This window comes from Pleurodeles waltl, chromosome 4_1, assembly GCF_031143425.1.
Source record: "Pleurodeles waltl isolate 20211129_DDA chromosome 4_1, aPleWal1.hap1.20221129, whole genome shotgun sequence".
Classification (NCBI taxonomy): Eukaryota; Metazoa; Chordata; class Amphibia; order Caudata; family Salamandridae; genus Pleurodeles; species Pleurodeles waltl.
In genome coordinates, this window is record NC_090442.1 from 22,163,570 (window position 1) to 22,186,164 (window position 22,595).

General features: G+C 48.8%; 1 protein-coding gene across 3 annotated transcripts in view; it reads left to right on the forward strand.

Moving 5' to 3' along the window:
• The first annotated feature begins 1,007 nt into the window (after positions 1–1,007).
• The window catches only part of LOC138287271 (zinc finger protein 268-like), a 55,721-nt gene continuing 34,133 nt past the window's right edge, over positions 1,008–22,595 (forward strand). For 2 of the 3 annotated variants that reach the window (XM_069227633.1, XM_069227631.1), the window contains exon 1: positions 1,010–1,247. The gene's annotated coding sequence lies outside the window, so the exon portion shown is untranslated. Of the gene's footprint in view, positions 1,248–13,402; positions 13,785–15,418; positions 15,767–22,595 lie in introns of those variants that run through there. The other variant, XR_011202185.1, reaches the window with a different exon arrangement.

Here is a 22,595-nt window from a genome sequence, read left to right on the forward strand (position 1 = left end):
TGGCAGTGCAGGGAGTGAGGGGCAGGGAGGGAGTGAGAGGCAGAGCGGGGAGTGAGTGGCAGTAAAGGGAGTGAGGGGCAGGGCAGGGAGTGAGGGGCAGGGAGTGAGTGGCAGGGCAGGGTGTGAGTGGCAGTAAAGGGAGTGAGTGTCAGGGCAGGGAGTGAGTATCAGGGCAGGGAGTCAGTGGCAGGGCAGGGAATGAGTGGCAGTGCAGGGTGTGAGAGGCAGTGCAGGGAGTGAGGGGCAGGGCAGGGAATGAGTGGCAGTAAAGGGAGTGAGGGGCAGGGCAGGGAATGAGTGGCAGTGCAGGGTGTGAGTGGCAGTAAAGGGAGTGAGTGTCAGGGCAGGGAGTGAGTATCAGGGCAGGGAGTCAGTGGCAGTGCAGGAAGTGGGTGGCAGTGCAGGGAGTGAGGGGCAGGGCAGGGAGTGAGGGGCAGGGAGTGAGTGGCAGGGCAGGGAATGAGTGGCAGGGCAGGGCAGGGAGTGAGTGGCAGTCCTGCAAGGAAGGCACTGATTTCCTCTGGGAATGTTCCTGCTCCCTTGGTTTCTGGTTCAGTTTTTTATTTTGTATAAATAACAAATGTGGTCTTATCGTGTTTTTCTTTTCATTTCTTGAGTTTTCTGCCTCTTCCTTATGGGGGCACCTTATGCCTGGTCCTGAAGCTCTGGAGGGGGCTGATGTCTGGTGTTTGCGTCTCTGACCTTTTCCGTGTCCTGCGACTTGAGGCCCAAACAAGGGATCCTTCTCATCCTCCGACCACTGGGGCAGTCAGCGCATGTGCAAGAGAGTAGTGTCAGTCCACTTCCGGCAACTACGGAAGTCTGTGCATGTCACGTCGGTGACAAGGGTAGTCTACGCATGTGCGAGAGAGTAGTGTTTATCAATTACAGCATGTTTGGGGCTGTCTGTGCCCGTGCGAGAAATAGTGTGTCTACTTCCGGTGACTGGTGTGGTCTGCGCATGTGCGGAAAAGTAGTAGGTGATAAGGTTGGATGGCAGAGTAAAGGTGTCACTTTCCGGGTCAGCAGCGGCAGTGTCAGCATTAGCACCGGATGTTCACTGCACTTACGGCCTATCCTTCTGTATTCAGCCTGCTGCAGAGGAGGAAGAGCCCCTGAGGGTCTGTACGGTTACCTTTATCTTCAGACCCTCACAGACCCCCCCTGACACCCCAGAGCTGCACCTGCCCCCCCCAGCCCCAGGGGGAGGAGAGAGCCTGGAAATGTCTGCACAGGTTTCTGCTCAGGTAGGAGATTGTCAGCACCTTCTGCTGTGTTTGTAGAAATAGACTGAATAATCCTGGAGGAAATCTCTGCCAGGAGCCGGGCTGAGCTGGGGTCTTCTATCCGGGGACCTCTGGGGGGCTTTCCTTCCGGCCCTGGGGGTGTTTGTGTCATCATTTATGTTAAAGAGGAGATATGTGCACTGCACTGCATCTTACTGCACTGTGAGGAATCTGTACACTGTATCTTACTGCACTGTGAGGAATCTCTGCCAGGAGCCGGGCTGAGCTGGGCTCTTCTATCCGGGGACCTCTGGGGGGCTTTCCTTCCGGTCCTGGGGGTGTTTGTGGTCATCATTTGTGTTAAAGAGGGGATCTGTGCACTGCACTGCATCTTACTGCACTGAGGGATCTGTGCACTGCATCTTACTGCACTGTGTGGAATCTGTGCACTGCAGCTTACTGCACTGAGGGATCCGTACACTGCATCTTACCACACTGAGAGGAATCTGTGCACAGTACTGCCTCTTACTGCACTATGAGAATTCTGTGCACTGCATCTTACTGCACTATTAGGAATCTGTGTACGCTGCACTGCATCTTACTTCACCGTGAGGAATCTGTGCACTGCATCTTACTGCACTGATGAATCTGTGCACTGCATCTTACGGCACTGTGAGGGATCTGTGCACTGCATTTTACTGCACTGTGAAGAATCTGTGCACTGCATCTTACTGCTCTATGAGGAATCTGTGTACGCTGCACTGCATCTTACTTCACCGTGAGGAATCTGTGCACTGCATCTTACTGCACTGAGGAATCTGTGCACTGCATCTTACTTCACTGGGAGGAATCTGACCACTGCATCTTACTGCACTGAGAGATCTGTGCACTGCATCTTACTGCACTATGAGAGATCTGTGCACTGCATCTTACTGTACTGTGAGGAATTTGTGAACTGCACTGCATCTTACTGCACTGTGAGGAATCTGCACTGCATCTTACTGCACTGTGAGGAATCTGTGCACTGCACTTCATCTTACTGCATTGTGAGGAATCTGTGCACTGCATCTTACTGCACTATAAGGAATCTGTGCATGCTGCACTGCATCGTATTGCACTGTGAGGAATATGTGCACTGTACTGCGTCTTACTGCACTGTGAGGACTCTGTGCACTGTAACAGAATCTTATTGCTCTATGAGGAATCTGTGCTTGCTGCAATGCACACTACAGCACTATGGGGAATCTGGCACTTCATTTTACTGCACTGTGAGAAATCTGTGCCCACTGCACTGCATCTTACTGCACTGAGATATATGTGCATGGTGCACTACATCTTACTGCACTATGAGGAATTTGTACACACTGCACTGCATCTTACTGCACTATGATGAATTTGTCCACTATACTGCATCTTACAGCACTATGAGAAGTCTGTGTGTATGGAGGAAAGTACCATCTTGCCTGGCATGTTACCCCCATATTTCACTGTATATATGTTGTTTTAGTTGTATGTGTCACTGGGACCCTGCCAGCCAGGGCCCCAGTGCTCATAAGTGTGCCCTGTATGTGTTCCCTGTGTGATGACTAATTGTCTCACTGAGGCTCTGCTAACCAGAACCTCAGTGGTTATGCTCTCTCTTTGCTTTCCAAATTGTCAATAACAGGCTAGTGACCAATTTCACCAATTCACATTGGCATACTGGAACACCCTTATAATTCCCTAGTATATGGTACTGAGGTATCCGGGTATTGGGGTTCCAGGAGATCCCTATGGGCTGCAGCATTTCTTTTGCCACCCATAGGGAGCTCTGACAATTCTTACACAGGCCTGCCCTTGCAGCCTGAGTGAAATAACATCCACGTTATTTCACAGCCATTTACCACTGCACTTAGGTAACTTATAAGTCATCTATATGTCTAACCTTTACCTGGTAAAGGTTGGGTGCTAAGTTACTTAGTGTGTGGGCACCCTGGCACTAGCCAAGGTGCCCCCACATTGTTCAGGGCAAATTCCCCGGACTTTGTGAGTGCGGGGACACCATTACACGCGTGCACTGTACATAGGTCACTACCTATGTACAGCGTCACAATGGTAACTCCGAACATGGCCATGTAACATGTCTAAGATCATGGAATTGTCACCCCAATGCCATTCTGGCATTGGGGAGACAATTCCACGATCCCCCGAGTCTCTAGCACAGACCCGGGTACTGCCAAACTACCTTTCCCGGGGTTTCACTGCAGCTGCTGCTGCTGCCAACCCCTCAGACAGGTTTCTTCCCTCCTGGGGTCCAGCCAGGCTTGTCCCAGGATGGCAGAACAAAGGACTTCCTCAGAGAGAGGGTGTTACACCCTCTCCCTTTGGAAAAAGGTGTCAGGGCTGGGGAGGAGTAGCCTCCCCCAGCCTCTGGAAATGCTTTGATGGGCACAGATGGTGCCCATCTCTGCATAAGCCAGTCTACACTGGTTCAGGGATCCCCCAGCCCTGCCCTGGCTCGAAACTGGACAAAGGAAAGGGGAGTGACCACTCCCCTGACCTGCACCTCCCCTGGGAGGTGCCCAGAGCTCCTCCAGTGTGCTCCAGACCTCTGCCATCTTGGAAACAGAGGTGCTGCTGGCACACTGGACTGCTCTGAGTGGCCAGTGCCAGCAGGTGACGTCAGAGACTCCTTTTGATAGGCTCTTACCTGTGTTGCTAGCCTATCCTCCTTCCTAAGTAGCCAGACCTCCTTTTCTGGCTCTTTAGGGTCTCTGCTTTGGGGATAACGAATGCAAGAGCTCATCAGAGTTCCTCTGCATCTCTCTCTTCACCTTCTGCCAAGGAATCTACCGCTGACTGCTCTGGATGCCTGCAAAACCGCAACAAAGTAGCAAAGACGACTACTGCAACCTTGTATCGCTGATCCAGCCGCCTTCTCGACTGTTTTCCTGGTGGTGCATGCTGTGGGGGTAGTCTGCCTCCTCTCTGCACTAGAAGCTCTGAAGAAATCTCCCGTGGGTCGATGGAATCTTCCCCCTGCAACCGCAGGCACCAAAAGACTGCATCACCGGTCCTCTGGGTCCCCTCTCAGCACGACGAGCGTGGTCCCTGTAACTCAGCAACTCTGTCCAAGTGACTCCCACAGTCCAGTGACTCTTCAGTCCAAGTTTGGTGGAGGTAAGTCCTTGCCTCCCCACGCTAGACTGCATTGCTGGATACTGCGTGATTTGCAGCTGCTCCAGCTCCTGTGCCCTCTTCCAGGATTTCCTTTGTGCACAGCCAAGCCTGGGTCCCCGACACTCTAACCTGCAGTGCACGACCTCCTGAGTTGTCCTCCGGCGTCGTGGGACCTTCTTTTGTGACTTCGGGTGAGCTCCGGTTCACTCTTCTTCGTAGTGCATGTTCCGGCACTTCTGCAGGTGCTGCTTGCTTCTGAGTGGGCTCTTTGTCTTGCTGGATGCCCCCTCTGTCTCCTCACGCAATTGGTGACATCCTGGTCCCTCCTAGGCCACAGCAGCATCCAAAAGCCGTAACCGCGACCCTTGCAGCTAGCAAGAGTTGTTTGTGGTCTTTCTGCATGGAAACACCTCTGCAAGCTTCTTCACGACGTGGGACATCCATCCTCCAAAGGGGAAGTTCCTAGTCCTCTTCGTTCTTGCAGAATCCACAGCTTCTACCATCCGGTGGCAGCTTCTTTGCAACCTCAGCTGGCATTTCTCGGGTATCTGCGCACTCCCGACTTGAGTGTGACTCTTGGACTTGGTCCCCTTGTTCCACAGGTACTCTTGTCTGGAAATCCATCGTTGTTGCATTGCTGGTGTTGGTCTTCCTTGCAGAATTCCCCTATCACGACTTCTGTGCTCTCTGGGGAACGTAGGTGCACTTTACACCTACTTTTCAGGGTCTTGGGGTGGGCTATTTTTCTAACCCTCACTGTTTTCTTACAGTCCCAGCGACCCTCTACAAGCTCACATAGGTTTGGGGTCCATTTGTGGTTCGCATTCCACTTCTAGAGTATATGGTTTATGTTGCCCCTATACCTATGTGCTCTCATTGCAATCTATTGTGACTGTACATTGCTTGCATTGCTTTCTATTGCTATTACTGCATAATTTTGGTATTGTGTACATATATCTTGTGTATATTTGCTATCCTCATACTGAGGGTACTCACTGAGATACTTATGGCATATTGTCATAAAAATAAAGTACCTTTATTTTTAGTATATCTGTGTATTGTGTTTTCTTATGATATTGTGCATATGACACTAGTGGTACTCTAGGAGCTTCACTCGTCTCCTAGTTCAGCCTAAACTGCTCTGCTAAGCTACCTTTTCTATCAGCCTAAGCTGCTAGACACCCTATACACTAATAAGGGATAACTGGGCCTGGTGCAAGGTGTAAGTACCCCTTGGTACCCACTACAAACCAGGCCAGCCTCCTACAGTGTACTGCACTGCATCTTAATATACTATAAAGGAATATGTGCCACTGCACTTCCTCTTACTGTACTATGAGGAATCTGTGCACCGTACTGCATCTTACTGCACTGTGAGGAATCTGTGCTACTGCACTATGAGGAATGTGTGCATGCTTGTAGGAGGCTGGACTGGCTTGTAGTGAGTACCAAGGGGTACTTATACCTTGCACCAGGCCCAGTTATCCCTTATTAGTGTATAGGGTGTCTAGCAGCATAGGCTGATAGATAATGGTAGCTTAGCAGAGCAGCTTAGGCTGAACTAGGAGACGAGTGAAGCTCCTACAGTACCACTTAGTGTCATATGCACAATATCATAAGAAAACACAATACACAGATATACTAAAAATAAAGGTACTTTATTTTTATGACAATATGCCAAAGTATCTCAGAGTGTACCCTCAGTATGAGGATAGCAAATATACACAAGATATATGCACACAATACCAAAAATATGCAGTATAGTCTTAGAAAACAGTGCAAACAATGTATAGTTACAATAGGATGCAATGGGGACACATAGGGATAGGGGCAACACAAACCATATACTCCAAAAGTGGAATGCGAACCACGAATGGACCCCAAACCTATGTGACCTTGTAGAGGGTCGCTGGGACTATTAGAAAATAGTAAGGGTTAGAAAAATAGCCCACCCCAAGACCCTGAAAAGTGAGTGCAAAGTGCACTAAAGTTCCCCAAAGGACATAGAAGTCGTGATAGGGGAATTCTGCAGGAAAGACACAAACCAGCAATGCAACAATGATGGATTTCCAGTCGAGGGTACCTGTGGAACAAGGGGACCAAGTCACAGGCAAGTCGGAGATGGGCAGATGCCCAGGAAATGCCAGCTGTGGATGCAAAGAAGCTAATACTGGACAGTAGAAGCTGAAGGTTCTGCAGGAATGACAAGGGCTAGAGACTTCCCCTTTGGAGGATGGATCCCCCACGCCGTGGAGAGTCGTGCAGAAGTGTTTTCCTGAAGAAAGACTGCCAACAAGCCTTGCTAGCTGCAAATCGTGCAGGTAGGGTTTTTGGATGCTGCTGTGGCCCAGGAGGGACCAGGATGTCGCCAATTGCGTCTGAGGACAGAGGGGGCGTCGAGCAAGACAAGGAGCCCTCTCAGAAGCAGGCAGCACCCGCAGAAGTGCCGGAACAGGCACTATGAAGATGCGTGAAACAGTGCTCACCCGAAGTCGCACAAAGGAGTCCCACGTCGCCGGAGGACAACTTAGGAAGTCGTGCAATGCAGGTTAGAGTGCCGTGGACCCAGGCTGGACTGTGCACAAAGGATTTCCGCTGGAAGTGCACGGAGGTCGGAGTAGCTGCAAAAGTCGCGGTTCCCAGCAATGCAGTCTGGCGTGGGGAGGCAAGGACTTACCTCCACCAAACTTGGACTGAAGAGTCACTGGACTGTGGGAGTCACTTGGACAGAGTTGCTGGATTCAAGGAACCTCGCTCGTCGTGCTGAGAGGAGACCCAGGGTACCGGTGATGCAGTTCTTTGGTGCCTGCGGTTGCAGGGGGACGATTCCGTCGACCCACAGGAGATTTCTTCGGAGCATCTAGTGCAGAGAGGAGGCAGACTACCCCCACAGCATGCACCACCAGGAAAACAGTCAAGAAGGCGGCAGGATCAGCGTTACAGAGTTGCAGTAGTTGTCTTTGCTACTTTGTTGCAGTTTTGCAGGCTTCCAGCGCGGTCAGCAGTCGATTCCTTGGCAGAAGGTGAAGAGAGAGATGCAGAGGAACTCGGATGAGCTCTTGCATTCGTTATCTAAGGAATCCCCAGAGACAGAGACCCTAAATAGCCAGAAAAGAGGGTTTGGCTACCTAGGAGAGAGGATAGGCTAGCAACACCTGAAGGAGCCTATCAGAAGGAGTCTCTGACGTCACCTGGTGGCACTGGCCACTCAGAGCAGTCCAGTGTGCCAGCAGCACCTCTGTTTCCAAGATGGCAGAGGTCTGGAGCACACTGGAGGAGCTCTGGGCACCTCCCAGGGGAGGTGCAGGTCAGGGGAGTGGTCACTCCCCTTTCCTTTGTCCAGTTTTGCACCAGAGTAGGGCTAAGGGGTCCCTGAACCGGTGTAGACTGGCTTATGCAGAAATGGGCACCATGTGTGCCCATGAAAGCATTTCCAGAGGCTGGGGGAGGCTACTCCTCCCCTGCCTTCACACCATTTTCCAAAGGGAGAGGGTGTAACACCCTCTCTCAGAGGAAGTCCTTTGTTCTGCCATCTTGGGCCAAGCCTGGCTGGACCCCAGGAGGGCAGAAACCTGTCTGAGGGGTTGGCAGCAGCAGCAGCTGCAGTGAAACCCCGGGAAAGGCAGTTTGGCAGTACCAGGGTCTGTGCTACAGACCACTGGGATCATGGGATTGTGCCAACTATGCCAGGATGGCATAGAGGGGGCAATTCCATGATCATAGACCTGTTACATGGCCATATTCGGAGTTACCATTGTGAAGCTACATATAGGTAGTGACCTATATGTAGTGCACGCGTGTAATGGTGTCCCCGCACTCACAAAGTCCGGGGAATTGGCCCTGAACAATGTGGGGGCACCTTGGCTAGTGCCAGGGTGCCCTCACACTAAGTAACTTTGCACCTAACCTTTACCAGGTAAAGGTTAGACATATAGGTGACTTATAAGTTACTTAAGTGCAGTGTAAAATGGCTGTGAAATAACGTGGACGTTATTTCACTCAGGCTGCAGTGGCAGGCCTGTGTAAGAATTGTCAGAGCTCCCTATGGGTGGCAAAAGAAATGCTGCAGCCCATAGGGATCTCCTGGAACCCCAATACCCTGGGTACCTCAGTACCATATACTAGGGAATTATAAGGGTGTTCCAGTAAGCCAATGTAAATTGGTAAAATTGGTCACTAGCCTGTTAGTGACAATTTGAAAGAAATGAGAGAGCATAACCACTGATGTTCTGGTTAGCAGAGCCTCAGTGAGACAGTTAGTCATAACACAAGTAACACATTTAGGCACACTTATGAGCACTGGGGCCCTGGCTGGCAGGGTCCCAGTGACACATACAACTAAAACAACATATATACAGTGAAAAATGGGGGTAACATGCCAGGCAAGATGGTACTTTCCTACAATGTTGTACTGCATCTTACTACAGTGTGAGGATTCTGTGCACTGCATTGCATCTTACCGCACTATGAGGAATATGTGCACTGCACTGCATTTTACTGCACTGTGAGGAATCTGTGCTACTGCACTATGAGGAATGTGTGCATGCTGTACTGCATCTTACTACAGTGTGAGGATTCTGTGCACTGCATTGCATCTTACCGCACTATGAGGAATATGTGCACTGCACTGCATTTTACTGCACTGTGATGAATCTGTGCCACTGCATTGTATCTTTCTACACTGTGAGAAAGATGCACTGCATGTTACAGCACTATGAGACATCTGTGCGCAATGCACTTCATCCTGCTGCACTATTTATTAGAAACTTTGCATACTACACTGCATCTTACTACACTATAAGAAGCTTGCACTACACTGCATCCTACTACACTATGAGGAGTCTGTTCCACTGCATTGCATCTTCACTGCACTATGAGAAATCTGTATGCACTGCACCACATCTTACTGCAGTATGAAGAATCTGTGCACACACTTCACCTTACTGCACTATGAGGATTCTATTTCCACTGCACTGCTTTGTACTATACTATGAGGGTTGTTTACAGAGACAGTGTATGCAGTGGTGTTTACTGCAGTATGTAGTATCCGTGCACACAAGCACTTGCTTAATCATTCATTTATCTGCTCTCTCATCCATTCTGAGTCATTGATCTATGAACTCTGAGTTTGCAAATGATCCATTCATCAATTTACTCATTCATTCATCATTTCATATAGTCAACCTTTCATCTATCCACTCACCCATTCATTCACATTGTCCACTTCTTCATTTGTCTATATTATCACTTAGGTGTGCATTCATGCATCTATCGCTGCACTCACTCATCCATCCATTTAGTTACCCATTGACTTCTGCACGTAGTTACCCACTCACCCTTCTAAACACCCCCACACACAAGATTGCCAATAAACAAATACACACTTTTGTTAATAAAAAAGCACACTTAGATTTTTGACTTTATCATTTCTTTATCTTTCTTAGAGCATGGATCTGAAGGGGCTATTATAATTCCTGGAGGTAAGGTCCTCCTAGGAAATTCTGATACCATGGCGTTTTGTTTTTTGTCACCTCCCCATTCCTATCATTTCCCAGGCCCTCAGAAAGGAATCCATAGTTATTGGATCTTAGCATTGAGAAAGACGGCACACATTCCAATTGAACACACAGAGCTTATTCATACTATTGCAAATGCAACAGACACAGAGGCTTCAGCCGGATGCTGCTCTCTAACAGTTTGTCTATGAAAGTCATTGATAAGTATAATACACATGTACAGGGAACACATTGGGAATCTGACTCAATTGCCTAAAATGTTTCATCAGGTCACGTACATCTGACTGTTTCTGAATTCATTTGATGTCACATGCTCTCACACAGGCACCATGAGCTCTGTGACGTGTGGCATGTATTTAAACATACCAAGAATTTACTCACACTGCTAACCAGCCCATCTCCTTAATCAATTATATATAGTGAAGAAAGGTAATAAATCGACCATCAGTAAGTGGATGAAAGAAACAACTGCCTCGAAGCACAGACGGGTATCTAATAAACTCATAAGGATAAATTGTGTTGAATTGATCCAACATATCTAGACTCATTGCAAGAACACAGTGATAGCTCTTCCTCCTAAAGGCGACATTGAATAGAAATTGAACACTGCGTGACACTCTACACCTGGCCCATATCTTGTCATCATTAGGGTATTACCTTTCCACACTCAGACCCAGCTCTGGTGGTTAGCCCTTCTACATCACTCCTAATGCGTGCAGTTACGCATCAGAACCTCCTCACCACTTCTCACTGACTGGCAAGAAGCTGACAACCTGGCTCTTCTATTAGTCCCTGACTTTTTTTTTATCTCTAATGAACCACTTAAGTGAGCGCTATATTCTGGAATCCCAACACCAAGACCCTTATCAAATGCATCTCAGAATTCAGTTTCTGTTCTGGGTCAAACTCCTGTAAATCACCCTCATGACTCAAGGACAAGTGATTGGGCTCCTGTCGGAATCATTCGCTCTAGAAATGAGATCCAGTCTGGGATGTCCCCTCTGTCTGTTGCTCTTTGCAGTAATAGAAGAAACTTTACCAAACTAGATAACAGTAGATGCATTGATAGAGCCCACAATGGGACAATATAGCTGTACGCAGACAGGATCCTTCCGGTCATCGCAGACCTCGCCACATGTATTGTCAATATGGGAAATAAACCTGGATTCAGCATTAATTCGCATAAATAGCAATATATCCTCTTTGAACCTAGGATCAAAGAGCAGGCTATGCCTCTCCCGTCCCAGCAAGTGACAGATACACATATCGGGTCTTCTACGTCAGTAAAAATGTGGAAGAATTTTATGAGTGTAATCAGTGCGACGCCTTCTCTGAGTTCCAGAGAGATGTTCAACTCTGGTGATTGCTTTCCCCTCATGTTTGCGAGGCATCCATACTTCAGAATGTGTCATATTGGGCACCTGAGATTTGTTTCTAGAGGCTTGATGCAACGAGGGTCCTCCACAAGCTGCTGTAGATTCATTGACACATGGAATGCATGATGGGTGAATAACACTGCCAGACATACAGCAGGATTGTCGCATGGGCAATCTTTTGGTAAGAAAGGCCTTGGGTGTGGTAGAGGCCGGCTACCAAACAGAGCAGTTATGGCACCACAGCACCAGAGTGTTTGCTGCAAGACACAGCCACAGCGATACAAGTGAAGAGGATGGCCTCCTGGAAGAGAGGGTGAGACATTAAATAACAGGTTATATACCCTCTGGACAAGGAGCGGACTGGGGTAATTGTGATATTAGTGTGGTTATTATGGTTTGGCATGTAAGAAATTGGGTTGTTTGTTAGCTGGGGTGCGAGCCCTGGTCATGCGGCGACCACAGTCCTTATCAGGGTGAGGCACAAGTCAACCATAAGTTAACCTGTGGTCAATCCTCTGGTAGCTTGGCACAGAACAGTCAGACTTAAATAGGAGGCAATGTGTAAAGTATTTGTGCAACACTTACCACACAAAAGGAATCCCACACCAAGTTAGAAAAATATTGGTAGTCGAATATGGATTGGCGTGTGCTTAAGGAAAAAGTTGCATATGACGTTAGACTCTGCCCTACAAAACACAAGAAAATCTTGGAACCCTGAATTAAATACAGAGAAAATACTAGGAGAAATGGCTGGAGATATTGCTTCTACTGCCTGCCGCAGTATGATTGTTCACTGGTAGCAAGGTTTGATTGTCCTTATTGTTCGGTTATGCCAGCAAAATGGTAGATGTGCCCGAAAAGGAATGCAGTCATTCAAATCTTATGCTTTTGTCTCAATGCTATTTGTTTGAAGAACCCATCCTTCTTTTGTAATTATTTCATGATTGTGTAAAAAATGACGAATTCTACGCCCTAAACCTAGGAGGGAAGAGAATTGATAACTAAGGGCCAGATGTAGCAAACTTTTGCGAGTCGCAAATGGCACGAATCGCTATTTGCGACTCTGCAAATTCGGAAATGGGATGCAAAAATCCCATTTCCGACTCGCAAAATGCGATGCGAGACGTTACCAACTCGCAAAATTTGCGACCCCATATTGCGACCCGCTAATAGGAAGTCGCAATTTGCGAGTCGCAAACCATATGCAATAGCAACTCGCAAATTGCGACTAGTCGCAAAAAGCCCAGTTTGCATGTCCCATTTACCACTAACTCAGAGCAGGTGGTAATCATTACCAAAGTATAAAAGGAGACCCAGAAGGCATCTGGGTTACACAAGATGGCGGAGATATACCTGATAGGAGTGAGGAGGAGAGCCCACGCCGCCCAGCAGAGGAGGAGGAGGGGCCACAGACAGGAAAAGATATATAGAACAAGGCAGACTCTTTTCCAGCAAACTGAGGAGGAATTGTATGACAAATACAGACTTAGCAGCGCAGCTATACTAGATCTAATAGAATTACTCAAAGCACAGCTAGAACGCAAGACTGTGCGCAGCTGCGCCATCCCTACACATGTGCAAGTGCTATGCTCACTGCACCTCTTGGCCTCGGGGAGCTATCAGGGGGTCATTGCTGTGGCAGGTGGGGTATCCCAAAGTGCACTATCAAGGTTCCTCAGGGTATTCCTAGATGCCTTACTCACACACATGTCCCGATACATATACCTACCCAGGAATGAGACAGAAATTAACAGCACCAAGTTAGACTTTTACCGAATTGCCAACTTTCCCCATGTCATAGGGTGTGTAGATGGGACACATATTCAAATCTGCCCTCCTGCAAACCTGGAATATCTGTTCCGCAATAGAAAGTGTACCCACTCACTCAATATTCAGGTGGTATGTGACGCCCATTATGTCATCACTGACATGGTTGCTAAATTTCCAGGCAGTACTCATGACTCCTGCATTTTTAGGCACAGTGGGATACACCAATGCCTGGAACGTGGGGAGTTTGGAGACGGATACCTCCTAGGTAGAGCTGCATGCACCTTGTAGACATGCACACAGATCAATTTGCAAACCAACCACGACTTGCTAACAGTGTACGTTTTGTGCCCAACAGGTGACAGTGCATATGCACTACGGCCATGGATAGTGACTCCTTACTTAACACCCAGCAATGAATGTGAGAGGCGATACAACAGTGCACATAAAAGGACCAGGAACTTGATTGAAAGAACCTTCGGACTGCTGAAAGCACGGTTCAGATGCCTCCACCGAAGTGGAGGTGCCCTCCAGTATACCCCCATAACGGCTTTCAAAATAGTTGTTGCATGCGCTATCCTGCACAACATTGCCACCCGACGTGGCCTACCTCTCACCCCTGCAGACCCAGATTCGGAGGATGAAGAGCAAGAGCAACCACATCGCCATCATGGAGATAGGAGCATCGCAAATCAAGGCAGACTGAGACGGGAACACATTGCAACCCAATACTTTGGAAGGTACGTGCCAACTTCTACCATACTCACCAATAGAACAAACACTCCGGGCCATATTTATACTCTGTTTGTGCCGGATTTGCGTTGTTTTTTTTTTACGCAAATCCGACGCAAAACGAACTCCATATTTATACTCTGGCGTTAGACGCGTCTAGCGTCAAAGTTCATGGAGTTTGCGTCATTTTTTAGCGTGGACACCTTCCTTGCGTTAATGATATGCAAGGTAGGCGTTCCCTACTAAAAAATGACTCCGAGGCATGTGCGTCGTATTTATACTCCCGGGCAAAAATGACGCCCGGGAGTGGGCGGGTCAAAAAAAATGACGTCCAGCCGTGTTTGCATCATTTTTTAACGCCTGCTCAGGGCAGGCGTTAAGGGACCTGTGGGCTCGGAAGGAGCCCAGAGGTGCCCTCCCCTGCCCCCAGGGACACCGCCTGCCACCCTTGCCCACCCCAGGAGGACGCCCAAGGATGGAGGGACCCATCCCAGGGAAGTTAAGGTAAGTTCAGGTAAGTATTTTTTTAAAAAAATAATTGTGGCATAGGGGGGCCTGATTTGTGCCCCCCTACATGCCACTATGCCCAATGACCATGCCCAGGGGATATAAGTCCCCTGGGCATGGCCATTGGGCAAGGGGGCATGACTCCTGTCTTTGCTAAGACAGGAGTCATTTCAATGGGGGTTGGGAGTAAAAAAAAACGGCGCAATTCGGGTTGAGGCGAAAATTTTGCCTCAGCCTGACTTGCCCCATTTTTTGACGCCCAAGCTCCATATTCCCCTACGCCGGCGCTGCCTGGTGTAAGTCATTTTTTTTTACGCACACCAGGCAGCTCCGCCGGCTAACACCGGCTAACGTCATTGAATAAATACGGCGCCCGCATGGCGCTTCAGAATGGCATTAGCCGGCGTTAAATTTTTTGACGCACAACTGCGTTGGCGCAGTTGTGCGTCGAAAAGTATAAATATGGCCCTCCATGTGTTAAGTGTAACGAACAAATGATTTAATATGTGCAAAAACCAAACTATATACAAGTAAAAACTGTTCAGGAACTTCAAATGACCACCTGGCATGGGACACATTGCCATCATGTGCCCCAACATCAGGGACAGTGTTTAGCTCACAGCCTACGGCGGGCTCGGCCAGCCTGGCTGGTACCAGGTTGCTCAGCAGTGCTCTGCCTTGTACTCCCACTCCGTAGCACCCTGGTGTCACCAGCAGACACACTGCTGACAGTGGAGCCCTCCTCACTGTCTTGTGGGGTGTCACCTGTACCCCTGGACACCTGCTGTGCCTCCATAAGGTCTATTGCATGGGTGATCCGGCCCAGTCCCCGTGCCACATGACCCGCAAAGTGGCCCATGTCAACCTGGAGGCTGACTGTTCTCCTTGACAGCCCAGTTGTGTTCACTGCCAGTCTGACAATAGAGGAGGCCATCCTGTCCAGCCTTTGGAGCAGCTGCGCACCCTCACTCTGCGTTAGCAGTCCAGCCACCAGTTCGCGCATTGACAGGGCTAGGTCACCAGTGTTGTTCCCAATGACCTCCAGTTATGCATGCACCTGCTGCATGCTGTTGGCATGGTTCCTCTTGAGGCGCTGCAGAACCCCACTAATCCGCCTTAACTGTTGATTTTGCAGGCGCTGACCCCGTAGCAGCTGGGCCTCCATTGGTGTTGTGGATGAAAGACCTGACTCTGCCTGCTGCCCTGCTCTCCTCATTCTGCGTCACCTGCGCAGCGGTGGAGTCCCTGTGATGTCTGATGTGGCACTCCGGATTGTACCTGGTGCAGGCTCCAAGACCACTGTTGCAACAGGTGTTGCCAGAGAGGGGATGGTGTTGGTGGTGCAGGTGTGAGTGATGGCTGGTCCTGTTGTCTCCTCTTGGGACTGGCTGACCATTGGCACCTGGCTACTTTGGCTGGTGGGGGTGTCTTGTGGGAGACCTGTGGGACATGGGGAAAACACTGTCAGTGTCTACTATCTGTTAAACACTTCCTAATAAACATTTGCTTATGAAGTGCCTACTTGACTACATTGCCTATAATGCATCATTCTGGTGTTTGCTACCATGAAATTGAGCTATCTTGGTTGTGCATGCCCCTGTGTACATGGTGGAGGTATGGCATTGATGGGGGTACAGGCATATCGCATGGTACTCACCGGTTGTCCAGGTCTCCAATTCCAGTAACAGCCTCTGCTCCAGGGTCTCCTCAACCCCTTCCTCCAGGGGTGTGGGTGGTGGTATGGAAGATGGTCCCCCTCCTGTGCCTCTCATCTCCCGGAGCCTTTCTGCCACCCTCTCCTTGGTCCGGGAGCGGAGGTCGTACCACCTCTTCTTTAGTTCATCCACACTCCTGTGGCTGACCCCCAGGGAGTTTACCTTCTCCTGGATTTCCTGCCAAATTCTTTTTTGTCAGAGTCTGGCACATTGAGGGTTGCCTTCCCAAAAAGCTCATCATGGTGCTGACAGCACTCATCTGTGAGCACCTCCAGCTCCTTCTCTGAAAACTTGAGCTTTCTCTTCCTGGGAGTGTCAGCCATGGTTGCTGGTACTCTGTTAGCTGTGCTGCAGTTAAAAAAGGGTGTGGTCCTCCCTCCTCCCAGGTGTATTTGTAAACTTCCTGGCTGTGATGTCATCATCATGTGCCAGGAAGTGTTTTCCTGAGTGTTCTGGAGTGTTCTGCAGCACCTGCTTTCAATTTTCAGCACAGTTGCTATTTGTGACACCCACTCGCAAATTGCGAGTCCGTTTTTTGCGCGGTCGCAAAAAGCGACCTCGCAAACAGCGGACTCGCTATCTGCGGTGCGACTCCGGGTGCGAGTCGCAATTTGTCTGCGCACTTTCTACCTGCATTCCAGTTAGCGACACGCAAATTGCGAGTCGCACATGCTCGCAAATTGCGAGTCGCTAATTTTTTTGTACCTACATCTGGCCCTTACCTTCTTGAAAGAAAGAGTTGCTGAATTTACACAAACGTTTCCATGTGGAAAGTGTCCTCTGTGACCCCGACTTCTGGACTAAAAGAAGAGAGCGCTCCTTTGATTGTCATTCCCGGTGCTTCTGCGACGGGGAAATCCTTTGTATAGTCTGGTAGGACAAAGGGCCCCTCCCAGCCCTAGTGAAAAGGTCGGGTTGGAAAACTTTGTTCAGAGCTGACTGAGCCTTATCCAAAGAAGTAACTATGTTGACAAATCTAGTTACTTCTTTTACAAAAGGATCTCCGAACAGGAGGCCTCCCCTTGTAGGGCTGGCACCATCAATTGCTAGATCACAAAGACTGGGATTAATACATAAAAATATAGATCTACAGCATTCAGCCAGTAGGGTTAATTGACGTTGCCAAAGTAACAAACGGCTCTTTGAGCCCAACCTTCTATAATTTGACTGAGTGTTCAGGGTATTGGAGAGGTAGTGGTGGGTGGGACTGGCCGAGCTCAGTGTCTAACACACAGTTAAAATTGCCATCAATTATCCATGGGAGTTGAAATCAGCGAACCAGTTGCACCGCCAGCTCTGACAGGAATTGCAACTGGTCTGTATTTGGTGAGTAGACACTTCCTAGTAATATAGCTGTGTCATATAAGATCCCTTCCACAAACAAGTAGCGCCCCTGTGCTATGGTATCCATGCATTTGAAGAGGCCCTGGGGTCTAATCCACGACCACCTCACGTAGCCTCCCTCATATAGGCAAAGTAGGTCATGCAGTAGTTCTGACCCTGCCAGTGTCTCTGTTATCTATGGTCTTCCCCCTTACCAGTGTGCGTTTCCTGTAGGAAGACGATGTGTGCCCCGGTACATTTGAGGTATGCATGTACCGAGCCACCCTGGGCGTTTACTATCCCATAACAAGGTTCGTAGGTCCCCCTCTATTGCTGGTGAAGGTCTCAGGGGGGATCAGGTAGTATGCTTGTTGGAGGGCATAAAGTAGCTTGGGTAATGATACCATCTTACACAAAGCTGCCCTCCCTAGCAGTGTAAGGGGCAGTCCACGCCATCTCTCCATGTCCCCTCTGCAGATACGAATAACTCGCCAAAAGTTATGTTAAAAACATACCCCTTTATGTAGCGTTAGAAATATTATCAGGTATTTAAACCCCAGTGTAGTATGAGTCAACCGATGTGGGAGAGGGGGAACCACAGCCGCTTTCTGCGGAAGATATAGTAAGGAGTTATCCCAGTTAATGCAATATCCCGAGCAGCCCCATATTCCTCCAACAGCTGGAAAAGCAAAGAGAGATACATAGAGGGTTGGATGATGTAAAGGTGGACATTGTCTGTGTATAGTGCGTTCTCCTCCTGAAGGCCGCCTCGCCCGTGATGTGAAATCCCCTGATGTCCAGGTGGTCGTGGACCCTACAAGCCAATGATTCTATAGTAAGGGTGAACAGGAAGGGGGAAAAGGGAGACCCCTGTCTCGTACCCCTACCAATCAAAAATTCTGAGGGCATCACTCCATTTACCCTGACGAAAGCTACTGGGGCCAGATATAGCAATCTTACTCATTGCCTAAAATGGGGATCAAATCTAAATTTCACCAGGGTATTCTCTAAGAAGGGCCAGTGGACCACGGCAAACGATTCTGCAGTGTTGAGTGTTAACAAAAGATGTGGATCTGGCTGATCTTTTATTTCATGTAGCAAGTTATGTGTGCATCTTAGATTGTAGTGGGTAGACCTTACAGGCATAAAGCCTGATTGGTTACTTGTATAAGCCTAGTAGCTAAAATCGTGGCCGGTATTTTTACCTCAGTATTCAACAGGGAAATTGGGTGCTAGGAACTACAGTGTTTCCTGGGTTTACCGTCTTTGTGTATCACTATTATGGATGCCCGCATGAGGTCAGGGGGAAGAGCCCCCATCTGGCCTGCTTCCAAGAACATGTTCAGGAGATGGGGTCCCAGGAGGTCCATATATTCCTTTTAGAATTCTGCAGGAATTCTGTTGAGACCTCGGGTCCTATTAGATTTAAGTATGGACATGGTAGCTTGGACTTCCTCCAATGTTATCTCCGCATCAAGCGCTTCCTGGGCCTTAGCATCTAAGGCAGGGGTTGTGATCGATTCCAGATATCCTGCTATCTGGGGCAATGGTTGCAGCGTCTGCAATTCTGCTGATTCCAGTACCTCTCCTTCAGGCCCCACCATCTGATGCAGTTTCTGGGAGTGAGTGACAGTGGTCTCTCTTTACTCACAGGTATTGAGAACTGGACTTTCATTGGTTTACAAAACCTTCAATGCAAAACATGCCAGGACAGACAGAGCTCTGGCGATATAGATGTACAGTGCTCATTCTGGTATTTAACAGCAAGTATCAGTTTCATTTCCAAGTTCTGAAAGTGACCTAGTCCCAAACTACTACTACTAGGAGATGGTAATGGTGGTCAGCAGCAGGGACTCAACACTTTATTAAAATTAATTCAGTGGAACTCCCCTGTTTCTACCATCTTTGGCTATTGAAGATGTTTCCTTTTTCTTTCTTCTCACATGAATATTTTGGCAGTGAACGCTCTCCTCTACGCAAGGCTGGGCTTTGAGAACACTGTATATTTGATGGCTTCAGCAACACAAAAGCAAATTTAAGATAATTCAGAAAGCTGCAGTCTTATCTGTGGTCTGAGAAAGTCTGAACAAACTTTCATTCTTTACTCACGAGGCAGCACATACTTTTTAAGTCATTTCATTCACCAGCAGAGTTTTAAAAAATGAGGGTTCCTGTTTGCTTGTAAACGCAAACCTGAATATCATTTGTGTTCCTTTTCTTCTCAATCCAGATTTCATTTCCAGTGCCAAGGTTCCAGAAAAGTATAGCAGGAAGTCTATAGTTCTGGATTCTAGCTTCTAAGACCTAGAATCCTTTACTGCTCAAGATTAATATTTTACTTAACTGTCAAGCCTTCAGAAACTTACTAAGAACTAAACTTTTCAACATCCTTTTCTCCTATCAATAATTTTGCCCAAAAACCTTTCAAAATCTTTTTCTCCTATTAATAATTTTGCCATCTTGCACCAATTCTATCCTTGCACCAGTCAGGATTTGGTGAAATGATTTTCTCAAAATAAGAAACTCATAAAATATATTTACCTGCAATTAATCTAACAATGAATCATTACGTAGTCAGTGATGAGCCGTCCAAACGCCCAAGGCTCCAGATGTTGAACGCCACTGGGGAAGTAGCACTATGGTGGGTGCACTTACAGATGCATGTGATGATGAAATAACTTCTTCCGCGTCAGATCTTGGGAGGCAAATGTCATTCACTTCAAGAATTAACACAGAGTTAGAACTCACAATGTCCTACTTCCACTTCTCATGCTTTTGGGCACTGTTCTCTGGTGCTGTTACAGAACCATCAATGTTGCATAAAGCACCCACACACCACAATCAGCTATGAATATTCTCTTGTGCATGATTGTTAAATCGGTTTGAGTATGTTAGGTTTATGTGTTTTAGCACTAAACCCTAAAGTTAGCTGAAAATACAGTTGTTAGTCCAAGCATTATTCATGCATAAAGGATCCGGACATTTCTGTCATTTCTTTATTCTGAGTGATTAACATGTGTCCTGTGTGTAGCGCCTAGAGTCTGGTATTAAATCGCCTCCGGTTTGATCCAGAGTCTTGCATCTAGCGCCTCTGGGCAGGTCCAGGGGAGCAGTGTCTCTCTTCGGGGCCTGTGCATAGCAGCTCTATGCAGAGGGTGGAGTCAGAGGCGCTCTATGGGGTGTAATGAACTCTGGGCTCCTCTGTCCTTAATGAGAATCCTTCACCAGGCTCAGGGCTGAGTCAGATCACTGGGACCAGGAGTCGCTTTAAAAAGCAGCGCCTAGTCTGTGCCCTGGCTCTCTGCATGTGAAGTGACAGCCTTGAACTGCCCCTGCAGCTCACCACAAAGCGCCTAGCCTGGAAGGCACACTCCCAGGCACTTGTGGAGGGTCAGAGTTCAGGTGAGTGATGCACTTCCTGTATGCAGACTCTGCACTGTGTCCATCTGATCTCAGCAGCATGTGCTTAACCTCCCATACTAGGCTGCAGTGAAGAAGTCTCAGGGCCTGGGGGCAACAGAGACATGTTTAATGATCTGAGGACACAAACCTTCAGTGGTGCTGCCTAGCGCTGCAGTGCCATGTTGGACACTTACATGTTAATGATGTCAATCTGTGCTTGGGGAGGCAGCCTGTGCTGAGGAGGGTGGGGACTGAGATATGTTTAATGATCTGAGGGCACAATCCTTCAGTTCTGCTGCCTAGTACTGCAGGCCCATGTTGGACTAGTTCCTATGCGTTAGTGGGACACTTACATGTTAATGGTGGCAGCCTGTGCTGGGGGAGGAGTCTGTGCTGAAGAGGGGGAGGCCAGGGAGGGCAGCAGCCGTGGGGCAGGATGTTATCACCAGAGTCCACCCCTGACCTCCAATCACAAACTGGGCCTTCCAGCAGGATGGCATGAGCATCACAGGGTGTATATGGGGCGCTGCCCATAATGGCTTTTCCAGCAGAGATCGGATGTGCATCATGGAAAACGTATGTGGGGTGCTGCCCATCATGGGCCTTCCAGCACAAATGGAGTGGGCATCATGCACGTGCAGGGTGTGTGTGGGTGATGCCCATCATGGGCCCTTCAGCAGAGATGGGGTGGGCATCATAGAGGGTGTGTGTGGGGCACTGCCCATCATGGGTATTCCAAGCAGAGATGGAGTGGGTGTCATGCAGTGTGTGGGTGCTGCCCATCATGGGTCTTCCAGTAGAGATGAAGTGGGCATCATGCAGGGTGCATGTGGGGTGCTGCCCATCATGGCTCTTCCATCAGAGATGAAGTGAGCATCATGCAGGGTGTGTGTGGGTGCTGCCCATCATTTGTCTTCCAGTAGAGAGGAAGTGAGAATCATGCAGGGTGTGTGTGGGTGCTGCCCATCATGGGTCTTCCAGCAGAGATGAAGTGGGCATCATGCAGAGTGTGTGGGTGATGCCCATCATGGGCATTCCAGCAGAGATGGAGTGAGCGGCATCATCGCAGGGTGTATATGTAGTGCTGCCCATCATGTGGTGTGTGTGGGATGCTCTGCGCACAGTGGCACAGGTCACTCCACTGGGAATTTGAAGTTTGCACTACACTAACTTTTAATTTCCTACAAAATATTTGAGATTGTCTGGCATTATCAAATAGGTTAATGACCTTCACTTCCAGGGTTTTGCATCAACTTCGAAGATATTTTTACAGCTTCTCATTACTCAAAAGCAAGGCATTTCTATTGTATTCATGTTTACTTGGACTTCATTGCTTGTCTCGCAGTGGCACTTACAGTGGCACACATTTGGTTGTAGAAAGTCATTCATATGTTCACTGAAATTATAGAAATTTCACTCATCAGCAATCTGGAAACTTGGCACCTATGCCACATCGAGAGCTCATGTGAGAGGTCAATGCAGCACATGCTTGTCCTGACCAGGCCCCGGCTCACATGCTGGTCCTCACCAGGCCCCGGCTCACATGCTGGTCCTCACCAGGCCCCAGCTCACATCCTGGTCCTCACCAGGCCCCGGTTCACATGCTGGTCCTGACCAGGCCCCGGCTCACATGCTGGTCCTCACCAGGCCCCGGCTCACATGCTGGTCCTGACCAGGCCCGGCTCACATGCTGGTCCTCACCAGGCCCCGGCTCATGTCCTGGTCCTCACCAGGCCCCGGCTCACGTGCTGGTCCTCACCAGGCCCCGGCTCACGTGCTGGTCCTCACCAGGCCCCGGCTCACGTGCTGGTCCTCACCAGGCCCCGGCTCACGTGCTGGTCCTCACCAGGCCCCGGCTCACGTGCTGGTCCT